A 10324-nucleotide genomic window follows, 5' to 3' on the forward strand; every position below is an offset into this window, starting at 1 on the left:
TTATGGGGTTCATGGCAAGATTTCCATCCGGGAGGTGGTTTGTGCTGCTCATTTAGAAAAAGCATGGATCTGGATACAGAAGGGATTTTAAAAAAAACAAGAGGAATGGGAGGATGCATGGGATGGGATAGCAATTGAGATGTAATATGAATGATTTTGTTTTTCAATTAAAAAATTAGAAAAAAAAAGACAAGAGGACAACGTCAGGAGAGATGGCAGGGACCACAGACACTGCCATGATGTCCTGGGAGAAAGGTGGCCATGGAGACAGGTTACAGCAGGGAGGAGTCTGGGAACGTCATGGCACTATCCAAGTGTGTGGTCTCCATCACGTGAGCCCAGGAGCGCTTGTAAGCCAAGAGCAGGGGTGAGGGTGGGCAGTCACTGTGAGGCCACAGTGCCCACAGAAGCACAGAGGCTGGGAGAAGGTCTTCGAGTGTGTGGCACAACTTTGCAGCAGGAGGAAACTGGTTCATGGTCAAGAGCCCAGGGTGTGGCCTCACCGTGACAACCTGAGAAGGTGGAACACTGTCATATGGCCAAGTGACACAGAAAGCCAAGGAACCGGGATGCGACATCTAGCCATTGCCAGAATAAGAGTCAGCACGACCTCGTGCCAATCTCTCTAGGTTCCCACTCTGCAGAGTGAGGAGAGAAAGAGTCTCATCATGTCCCTGTCACCTGAGCCACCCTGGACGCATGCTCCTTAAATGGTAAAGCCAGTCCCCGCGTGGAAGCTATGAATCCAGCTATATGTTCTTCCATCCGTCAACTCGAGTCAAAGGTGCATGCGCACTAAGCGTAGCTCTGTGTCTCTGTTGATGCAGGGCTCTGCCACTTGAAATATTTTCTAATTCTTGGCCATGTGTGGGCTTTCAAGGAGGCAGGGTGGAGGGGCATGGTTTCATGTTTCCCAAGCTGGCCTAGAACTTGCTATGTAACTGAGGATGACCTTGAACCTGTGATTCTCCTGTCTCTACCTCCCTAGCTCTGGGATTTTCCGTGTGCACCACTGCACCTGGTTTATGTGGTGCTGTAGATGGGACCCATGCACTCACACACGCCGGGCAAGCACTCTTCCAATGAGCCACAGTCCCAGCCTTTATTTTCCACTTCTTTTCTGTGGTTTTGTCCATCTCTTCTCAGGGGTGACTACACCAGTGGCATTTGATTGCAGAGTGAGCTACCATCGCCCTGTTGCTTTCCCAGCCTGTGTGTGCATTGAGGTGGAGTTCCACATCAAAACCTCCTGCTTCCTGTGGATCAAGGAGGGCAGAACAGTGGCCCATAAGCCTGTACGTCCCTGCCGTGTCCCACATGGTGGGAGATAAGGATAAAGCAGATAAAGAGCCAGCCAAGGCCTCTGGCAGGCCTGGCGATGACCAGTCTGAGTGTCCTGAGAAGCATCCAGTGTGTACGCCATGCTCTGGCTCCAGTCAGGCCCTTTCCAGAGTCCTGCTGTCCTGCTGAGGGTGACAGACTTCCAGAAGAGGCCAGTAACAACAAACACAGCTTCATGTACATGGCGATGCTTCAGGCTAGGAAGAGACCCTTGACCTCACATGGGAGAAGAGGGCAGTTCTAGGCAGCAAGTGGCACTCATACTTGGCCTTCCTGGGAACACCCTCTGGACTGAGAGGCTTAGTGGCATGGCTGGGTGTCCAGCTCCCTCTTGCACATCCATCCGGGTATCTAAACATCCTATAGCGAGCTCCTCAAACCAGAACCCTCCATCTTCACACCACCCAGTGCAGGCAGTAGTTTCCTGTGGCTACAGACAGAATCATGCAGTCCTGGATGCCTGTCGTCTTCCATGGACACGGGAAGAACCTATGGGAAGAGCTGTCTAGTGTGCTGTCCATGGAGGGTGTGAAGCTGTGAAAACTAAGCGTGGCTGCAATGGAGACCCCAAAATGTTGGCGATGTCAGAGCTGTGGGATATCTGCCAAGGAGATCTGTATACAAGAAATGGAACCAGCCCAAGGGAGAGGGGTATGTTTCAAGCAGCAGAGCTGGAATGGCAGAGCCATCTAAGCCATCTGACATCAGACCCAGAGCTCAGGATTTGGTCTTTGCTAAGCTCTGGTCTTGCTTTGGTCCACTATTTCTCACTAGGACCCCCTTCCTCCTCTGTAGGATGATAATGCATCTTCTGGGTCATTAACTGTTGGAACTGTGTTCTTTGATTTTTTTTCTTAATTTTATTTTATAGAAGGTCACAGTTAAGAAATTGCCTTAAGACTCAAAAGGAACTTAGGGCTTGTGAACAGGGTTGGTGGCGAGCATGTGATGGACTGTGGGGACTTTTAAAGTTGAACTAAATGCATTTTGCATTATGATATAGCCGTGAGACTATGGAAGGCACAGAGAGGAATGTGGCGGGTTGGATGAGAAATGGCCCTCATAGGCTTGGGTACTGAGTTCAACACAGGGTTTCTGGTTGATATTGCCGTTTCAGAGGGGTTTTGTCCAGCCTTGCTGGAGGAAGTATGTCAACGGGGCAGCCTTTGAGAATATCTAGCCTTGCATACGCTCAGCTCGCTCTCTCCGCTTCCTGCTTACACTGGGCTCCCTACTCCTGCAGCCATGCCTGCTGCTTGTTGCCACGCCTCCCTGCTATGATGGACTCATCCCTCTGGAACTAAAGCCAAAACAGACTTTATACGTTGGCTTGGCTATGGCTTTTATCCCAGCAGAGGAGAAGGAATCAACACGCTGGCTTACAGAATCCGTCCACTTGATGTCTCCACATGATAATTCTCAGCCTGCTAGTTCTTCCCCTCTGCCCAAGCCTGAGGAGCAAGACCTTGATCTCTCTGCCACCTTGGCCTCACCCTTCACCTCCAAGGCAATCCCTTGGGTCCCAGGACATTGGGAGAGTCACTCAGCTTCCGGGATGCCCTAGCTGGGGCTGTCCTGTGAAGGCAGGTGTCCTTTATCCTATGAAGGCAGGTGACAAGGTCCTGTAGGCCATGAAGTCAGAACACTGACTAGAAGGATCTTTGAATGATCAGTTCTTCAGGGCAGGGAGGGGGGACAAGTGTCCCAGAGTCCTGAGGAGAAAAGAGATGGCAGCTAGAGGCTGGTAAACCTCAGCACCAAGGCTTCTTGAGTATGTCACAGACGAGGCCTTTAATCCCAGCTCCTGGCTTCTAAAGGGCCAGACTCTGCCCATCGAAGGAAGGAGGAAGATGAAGCCACAATCTCATCTGGACTTGCCAGGACTGAGACCAGTAGAGGCCAGCATCCAGGACCCTTTCGAGTTCTACTCACACCATAATTTTAGAAACATCATGAACCTCTTCCGTGTTTAAAATTCACAATGGCATGCATTTGCCCTGAGTTAGTGAATGGATTTAAAACAAGGTCCCCTTACACTGGAAGCCCAGGCACAGTACTGCAGTGCCAACAAGCACAAGACACGTGACACTGTCACTCACACAAATACCTTAACTTCCTATTTAGTCCTTCAGGGAGGCTAACATGCCTCTGGCCATCATGCTAAAGAAAAGGATCCCAGAACCCAGGCACCCTAGCAACCCCAAGCAATTGCCCAGAAGTATTACAGCCTGGGCCCTGCCTTAAAATCACACCCTCGCCAGGCTCTCAGCTAGGGAGAGGGAGCCATGTGGAGATGACGCAGTGGGGAGCTTTGAAGTAAAAAAAACGCGAGAGGAACCAACAGGATTCACACTGTAAAACAGAGTTCTCTTGGCATCAGCTCAACTCCATGGTCACAGCTAACAGGCTGGTCACACTTGTCCCTCACCACTGAGAGCTGAAGGAACAAGAACTGGTGACAAGGGGTGATAAGGACAGGCCACAAGTTCTGTCCACAAGAAGGCCTCAAGAAGACCAGCAAGACCCAAACCATCAGAGAGTTCACTCTTCGCTCCTTGTGGCCACATAACCCTCAGCATCCACTCCGTCCTCTGCTCCCTCCCAGCCTGTTTCTTCTCTGGTCCCGCAGTCCTCTCCTACTCTTCTTTAGGGGCTCTGGTGCACTGAGATGCAGGGTTGACAATGCCATGAAAGGGAAGCAGAGGGGCGAGTGACAACAGTTCACATTAACTTGACCTCCAGCTTTACCCAGACACATAGGACCACAGACAGTCCAAGACAAAGCTGAGAAGGAGAGGGTCTGGAGGATGAGGGCCTGGAAGGTGGGGTCCGGTGGGCGTGGTCTGATGAGCCGATGTTTGGTGGATGGATGGGCACCCTGAAGCATTGAGCTCCAGGTGGCAAAGGTAGAAACCCTGAGGTAGACAGTTCGAAAGTGGCTCCTGGGACCAAAGACACACAAGACCTTCCTCTGAACATGTCTGAGAGTGTTTCTTGACATATGACTGGCCAGAAAGGAGTTGGGTTGATGGGGCAAGTCAGGTACTCCACTTACTCACAGCCAACCAGTGGACAGTATACTTGGAGGGGCGGAATGTCCCTCCCTCTGTTAGGAATACTGTTGCAAGACAGCAAAAGGCCCTGTGGTGTCTGTGGAGTGGCCAGTAGCCTGAAGGACAACAGGCATTGGAGCCAGAACATTAGGCCTACAAGACCATAATGCCAGTCAAGAGCTCTGGATTCTATGGGCACCAGAGAGTCACTGAAGGTTTGAGAACAAGAACAACACACACACACACACACACACACACACACACACACACACACACACACACACACACCCTAGAGAGGAGTCAAGTGTTGGTGTAATGTTTCTGTGGTCTGTGTACAGTTCAAATGCTGACTCCTCTACCTCACTATCTAGTGTCAATCTGGACATTGCATTGTGATGTTTATTCTAAGAATCTTCTGTCTCAAGATGCTGTAAACATGTCCACCACTTGTTCTTTATTGTGCCAATTAAAAACACCAGCCAGCCAGTGCTGAGCAGTACAGAGAATAGGGTGGGACATATGGGTCCAGCTAGAGGAGGAGAAAATAAGAGGAAGTAGGAGATGGAGCCACGAGGAGAGGATTGGGAGACATCAAGGGAAATGAACCAGACCAAGAAAATGATTAAAAAGCAAGTATAATGTGGGAAATCGGAATGGGAGGAAGCTCTACTAGCTTGGGGGTTTAAGACAGAGTGATTATTGTTCAGTATTGTGCTCTAGCCTAATTAAATAAATCCTAATCCCTCTGGGTGGTTGTTTGGGTAAATAGCTGGTTAAAGAGTAACCACTGCATTACTAATAATATCAATCAATATTAATTATTAGCAATGTTTCAACAGTCAAGGACAGACAAAAGGAGGGTTGTTGGAGCCCAGAAGCTGTGGACCAGGCCCACACTGTAGAGTTGAGGCAGTGTGTCCTACAGAAAGGGCTGAGTGCTTCCTTCCCTCCCTCAGCTCTTCATCATATACTGACCCCAATAGAAACTCTGTGCACATGAGAGCAGATGTCATAGAGGCCAAGAGAACTCAAGCCTTGGCTGGCAGGCCCAGACTCACCTTTGGGCAACCATCACCAGAGCCTCAGCAGTCCAGACACCAGCATCAGCATCAGTATCAGCATCAGTATCAGCATCCAAACAGGGCAATCCTGAAGACCTCCTAGGAAGGAGTACAATAGAAGATGCTCAGCATCAGGCCTGCTGGAGGTCCACCCATCCACAGAGACACCCCAGAATGTGAGGTGACACAGACACCCCCACCCACATGGCTGTCAGGGCCGGCCAAAGGCCTGGGTTTCATCATCTCGGCCTATAGCCTGGTAGTCATCTGCCCCTTGGCCAAGTGCTGTCAGTGGTGAAAGAGACCACCCTGATGACATCTAGTGGCTTCCCCTTCTCAGGACAGATGTCATAGAAGAGACAGCTGAGATCACAGAGAGCAGAGGTGAGCAGGAGTCAGAGCAACACACAGCCGTGATCTGTTCATATCCTGGTGGGCCTTCCCAGGCCAAGTACCCATGGGTATGTGGTATTGTCCTACACTGCATAGACACTTCTTCACACAGTCACTACAATGCCAGACACTCCTCCTGCTGGTATTCCAGGGCCCTTCCCCATCTGTGCTGGCTAGTTTATGTCAACTTGACATAAGCTAGAGTTATTTTGGAAGAGGAAACCTCAGTTGAGGAAATGCCCCTCCCCACCAGATTGGCCTGTGGCCAAGTCTGTGGTACATTTTCTTGATGGGTGATTGATGTGAGAGGGCCCATATCCCTGTGGGTGGTGCCCCACCCCTGTGATGCTGGTCCTAGGTGCTATAAGAAAAGTGGGCTGAGCAAGCCAGTAAGCAGCAGCCCTCTGTGGCCTCTGCAGCAGCTCCTGCATTCACGTTCCATCCCTGTCTTCTCTCAGTGATGGAGTGGGATACAGAACTGTAAGTTGGAGTAAGCCCTTTCCCAAGTTGCTTTTGGTCATGGTGTTTTATCACAGTAATAGGAACCCTAACTAAGACATCCTAAGTGCCTGCCCCAAGGGTCCAGGGACAAGGGTGGTCACGTGCATTGAAGGGTGGCTCCCTTGGGGTGGGAAGGTGGTGCTGACCTGCCACTTGAGTTCCTGGTGAATTGGGTAGAGAAACCTAAGTCAGACAGGATCATCTCTATCTGTTTAGAGGACACTCATGGTCACTAGCTGTTACAGTGCTCGCTAGACTCCTCTCCCACAAACAGCCCAGCAACAGGTGCCCTGAAAAGCAGGAAAGTGGAAGAGTACAGTGTTAACCCTGGTCACCCCTTTGGCCTTTGGACATCAGACATGGAGACCAGCCCTGAAGTCTCTATAGGTGTGAGGTGAGGGTGAAGTAAGTAAGCTATAGATCCCCAATGTTATCCCGTAAAAGACTCAACCCATAGGCCTGGGTTGACAGTGGTGTCCCCAGGCCTTGGCTATTATTAGGTGCTTTCCTGAGACAAGAGAGGAGATATCAGGACCACAGGCATCTCCAGGAATACAGAATAGCATCCAGATAGCCAACATGCTTGGGTCCTCAGCCGTTCAGGACCCACGGCCTGCAGGCTGATCCCTCTAAATTCTGGTGCCTCTAAATCCAAAATTCTGGTGTCTATTCAGGTTACCGTCACTGAGAGGCAGCCTATAGTGACAAGCAACAGGAATGCATTGCTCATAGCTCTAGGGGCCTGGGAGTCCAAGACCAGGTGTATATTGACTCTGTGCCTGCTGGGAGACACCTTTGGGCTCATAGCCAGACCTCTGGCCTTGTCCTCAGGCAGTGAGAGGGTGAGGCCAAGGGCCATTATGCAGTCTCCCTTAGAGGGATCTCAGCTCAGTGTCACCCTCACCTGCCCAAAGAGCCTCCTCACATTTTTCATCTAACAGTTGAAATTTCAGCATATGGGCTTGGGCACCCATTCAGGCAGCACTCTACCATTGCCTGACCCAACCGGCTTTCCAGGTCATCTTTCCCATTTATGGGTTGCATGTGAGCTCTCCAAGGGCCCTTGTGTTTGAACTCACAGTGACCAACAGATGGCGCTGTTTGAGGAAGTTGTGATCCCTTTAGAGCAGTGATTCTCAACCTCCCTCATGCTATAACCCTTTCGTACAGTTCCCCACATTATAGGGACCACCACCACCACCACCCTCTGCCAACCATAAAAAATATTTTCATTGCTACCTTATAACTGTAATTTTGCTACTGATATGAATTGCAATGTAAAGATCTGTGTTTTCTGATGGCCTTAGGTGACTCCCGTGAAAGGGTCCTTCGGCCCTCAAAAAGGTCGCAACCCACAGGTTGAGAAGCGCTACTTTAGAAGGTGGCACCTCGCGGTTGGATTGTAGAACCATGGAGTCAAGACTAGAGTTTCATAATCCAGCCCCACTCTTGACCCAGATTCTTTGCGGAGATGTGAGCAAGCAGCCACAGAGCCCTGCCATCATGGCTGTGAATGTCTCTCACTGCCACATTCTCACCACGGTAGACTGTGTTCTGTCAAACTATAAGCCAAAAATCACACTTCCCTCCCTTAAATTGTCTCTATAGGCATCCTGTTGCTGAAAAGGGTATCTAATGTATTCCCTCAAGGCCTGAGAACTTTACCAAGGTTTCCAAAGAACCTCAGAGCCCCTTGGGCATGGAGCAGGTGCTACCAGTGGGAGGAGGAGGAAGAGGAAGGGCCTCAGTGAAGGGAAACAGGGTGACCACTTGGCTGGATGACATGGGCCCTCACCCATCACAGAAGCAGCGCATAAATCACAGCAGGCTTGTGAGACAGCCACAGCCATTTTCCCAGCATTCCATTTAGATAGAAAGCCTTGGTGGGGGTTGCAGACAGAGTCGTGAGGAGGAGGAGGAGGTACCTGACTAGTCTGGGGAATAGCTCCTGAGAGCCTTGTTTTTAAGGAGAATATATGAAGAGCCATGTCAATTTCCACTTAAATCCCAAGCCTGGGACGCCTTCGCCTAGAATTCTATTTTAAAACGTTGAAAGCACTATTTCAGAGCAGAAATCAATAAAATACACCGAAAAAGAGAAAGAAAAAAAGGAAAGGGGGTACTAAGCAAAGCATCTCACGGCTCCTACTAAATGCTATTTTTTGAAAACATCAATAGCTGCAGCTTTTAACTTAATTCTCGAGTATGCAGTTGGTTCACTTCGAGATTTTTATGGGGAGGCAATCCCACTCTCTGGTCTCAACTAAAGTAGGCAAATGAAAGCCCACCAGGATCACCAGCTGCCTCCTGCTCCCCTCCAGAATTGGAACCTTGGCCACCTGTAGACCACAGATTCACAGACCCCGACCCCTCTCAAATGGGTGCACGATGCTTAAACTCCCTCAGAAAGATAGGCATGGCTTGCAGAAATGGGCAACCAATCCCTCCTCTGCAAGCTGGACCATTCTGTGGCCTCGTGGGGACAGGAGCAGACAGATAAGGACAGAGTGTGGCCAAGTGGTTCAAGTTAGCCCTCACCCTGCTGATCCCTGGCCCACTGGAATGCAGGAGGCCAAAGCACACACCTCTCCAAGCACATCCCTTGAGCCAGTGACTCCCACAGTTTGTGGAATTTCCCTCTTTGTCTTTCCCATGAACTGGCAGCTTGACAACTGTCCCTGAACCCCAGTGTTGGGGTGGCAGCTACGGTCCACCGCCACAGATATATTTGTGACAGCCTTGGAAAGGGGCTATAACTTTGTCAGGTAGATGCACGGATGACTTGGCAGTAAGTGGAGAGGAGGGGCTGGACCACGGGTTCATGTCGTCCCTGTCTCTGCCTGGCTAGGAGACAAAGCTGCCTCCCTCTCCTCTCTGAGTCCCAGTCTTACTGAGCCAAAGTGTCTACTTGACAGAGATGAAGTTGGACCAGATAATCTCCCAGGCGCCTCTTCAATTCTGGGGTTCAGTCAGGTGCTGGGAGGCTGGAGATGTGTGCAGTGTCAGCATCACGTGTCTCTGCCTCCGCTTTCCTCAGAGCCACTTAGCCTGGACAGGGAGGGAGGAAGACTCAGGGTCAGGCCCAGGAGGACACCTGTCACACTCAACCTGAGAGAGGCCCAAGGCCAAGCACCTGAGGTCACCTGCGACTACATCTCTCAGAGACAAGCATCAGCAAACACAACCCTGGAAGATTCTGGAGTGTCCAGTAAGGGCATCTCTGCCCATTCTTGCCATGATGCTGACAACCTCCCAGCAGGAAATCAATGAACATTAAAATTAAGAGACATCTAGAAAAACCAACAAACGTGCCTTTGCCTAGCTCCTACCGTCTTGCAGTGGAGGCACAGCCAATGAAGAGCAACCACCAGGCATGGGGGCTAGGACAGAAGCTGATCCTGGCCATCCTAGCCTTCTCACCTGGTGCCAGAAAAGAGAGTCAAGGTGACACAGGAAGGCAGGTCTAGAGGCCAATCTGTCATCTATCTCAAATTGGAGCCCTATTACAGTTGCCATGATAAAAGGACAAAGAGACGGTGTCTCCCCAAGGCTGGCAGGGTATCTCTGGGCTTCGGGTCAGCTGCGACCACTACAGTGAAGCCAGATGGACAGACATGTGTTCCAGGCGAGCTTCCAGCTCATCAGCTGCAAGACAAGGGAGGGAACAGAGATAGGACAGGCCACCCCACCCTCCACCCCACAGAAGCAGGCCTGATACACCTCCTTGCTCACCTCCAGACTCTCTCCATTCAGTTCAAAGATCCCAGAACCAGTGCACCTTCCTTGGCCCCCAAAGCTACCTTAACACTGCCTTCCACAGAGCCTTGCTTCTCCACCAGTGTTCTGGATGCCTGATGGGCACACTCCCTGTGCAAGTTCCTTTGACAACTAATCTGCCACTATACAAAGGCCATATGACTTGGCACAAGGAGGCCTACATCTGTGACTCCAGCTGCCTAGGGCTTGGTCTGAGTA

The 10324-nt window shown here is 50.6% G+C and overlaps 1 long non-coding RNA gene across 1 annotated transcript; it reads right to left on the reverse strand.

Moving 5' to 3' along the window:
• Positions 1–1100: 1100 nt before the first annotated feature.
• On the reverse strand, positions 1101–5828 carry LOC311578863. Its single transcript, XR_014772981.1, has 3 exons — positions 5660–5828; positions 5453–5554; positions 1101–3053 (listed from the first exon to the last, which is right to left on the reverse strand). It is a non-coding gene; the product is annotated as an uncharacterized lncRNA (long non-coding RNA).
• Between the last annotated feature and the right edge of the window lie 4496 nt (positions 5829–10324).

Source organism: Acomys minous (assembly GCF_964271855.1).
Source record: "Acomys minous genome assembly, chromosome: 12".
NCBI lineage: Eukaryota > Metazoa > Chordata > Mammalia > Rodentia > Muridae > Acomys > Acomys minous.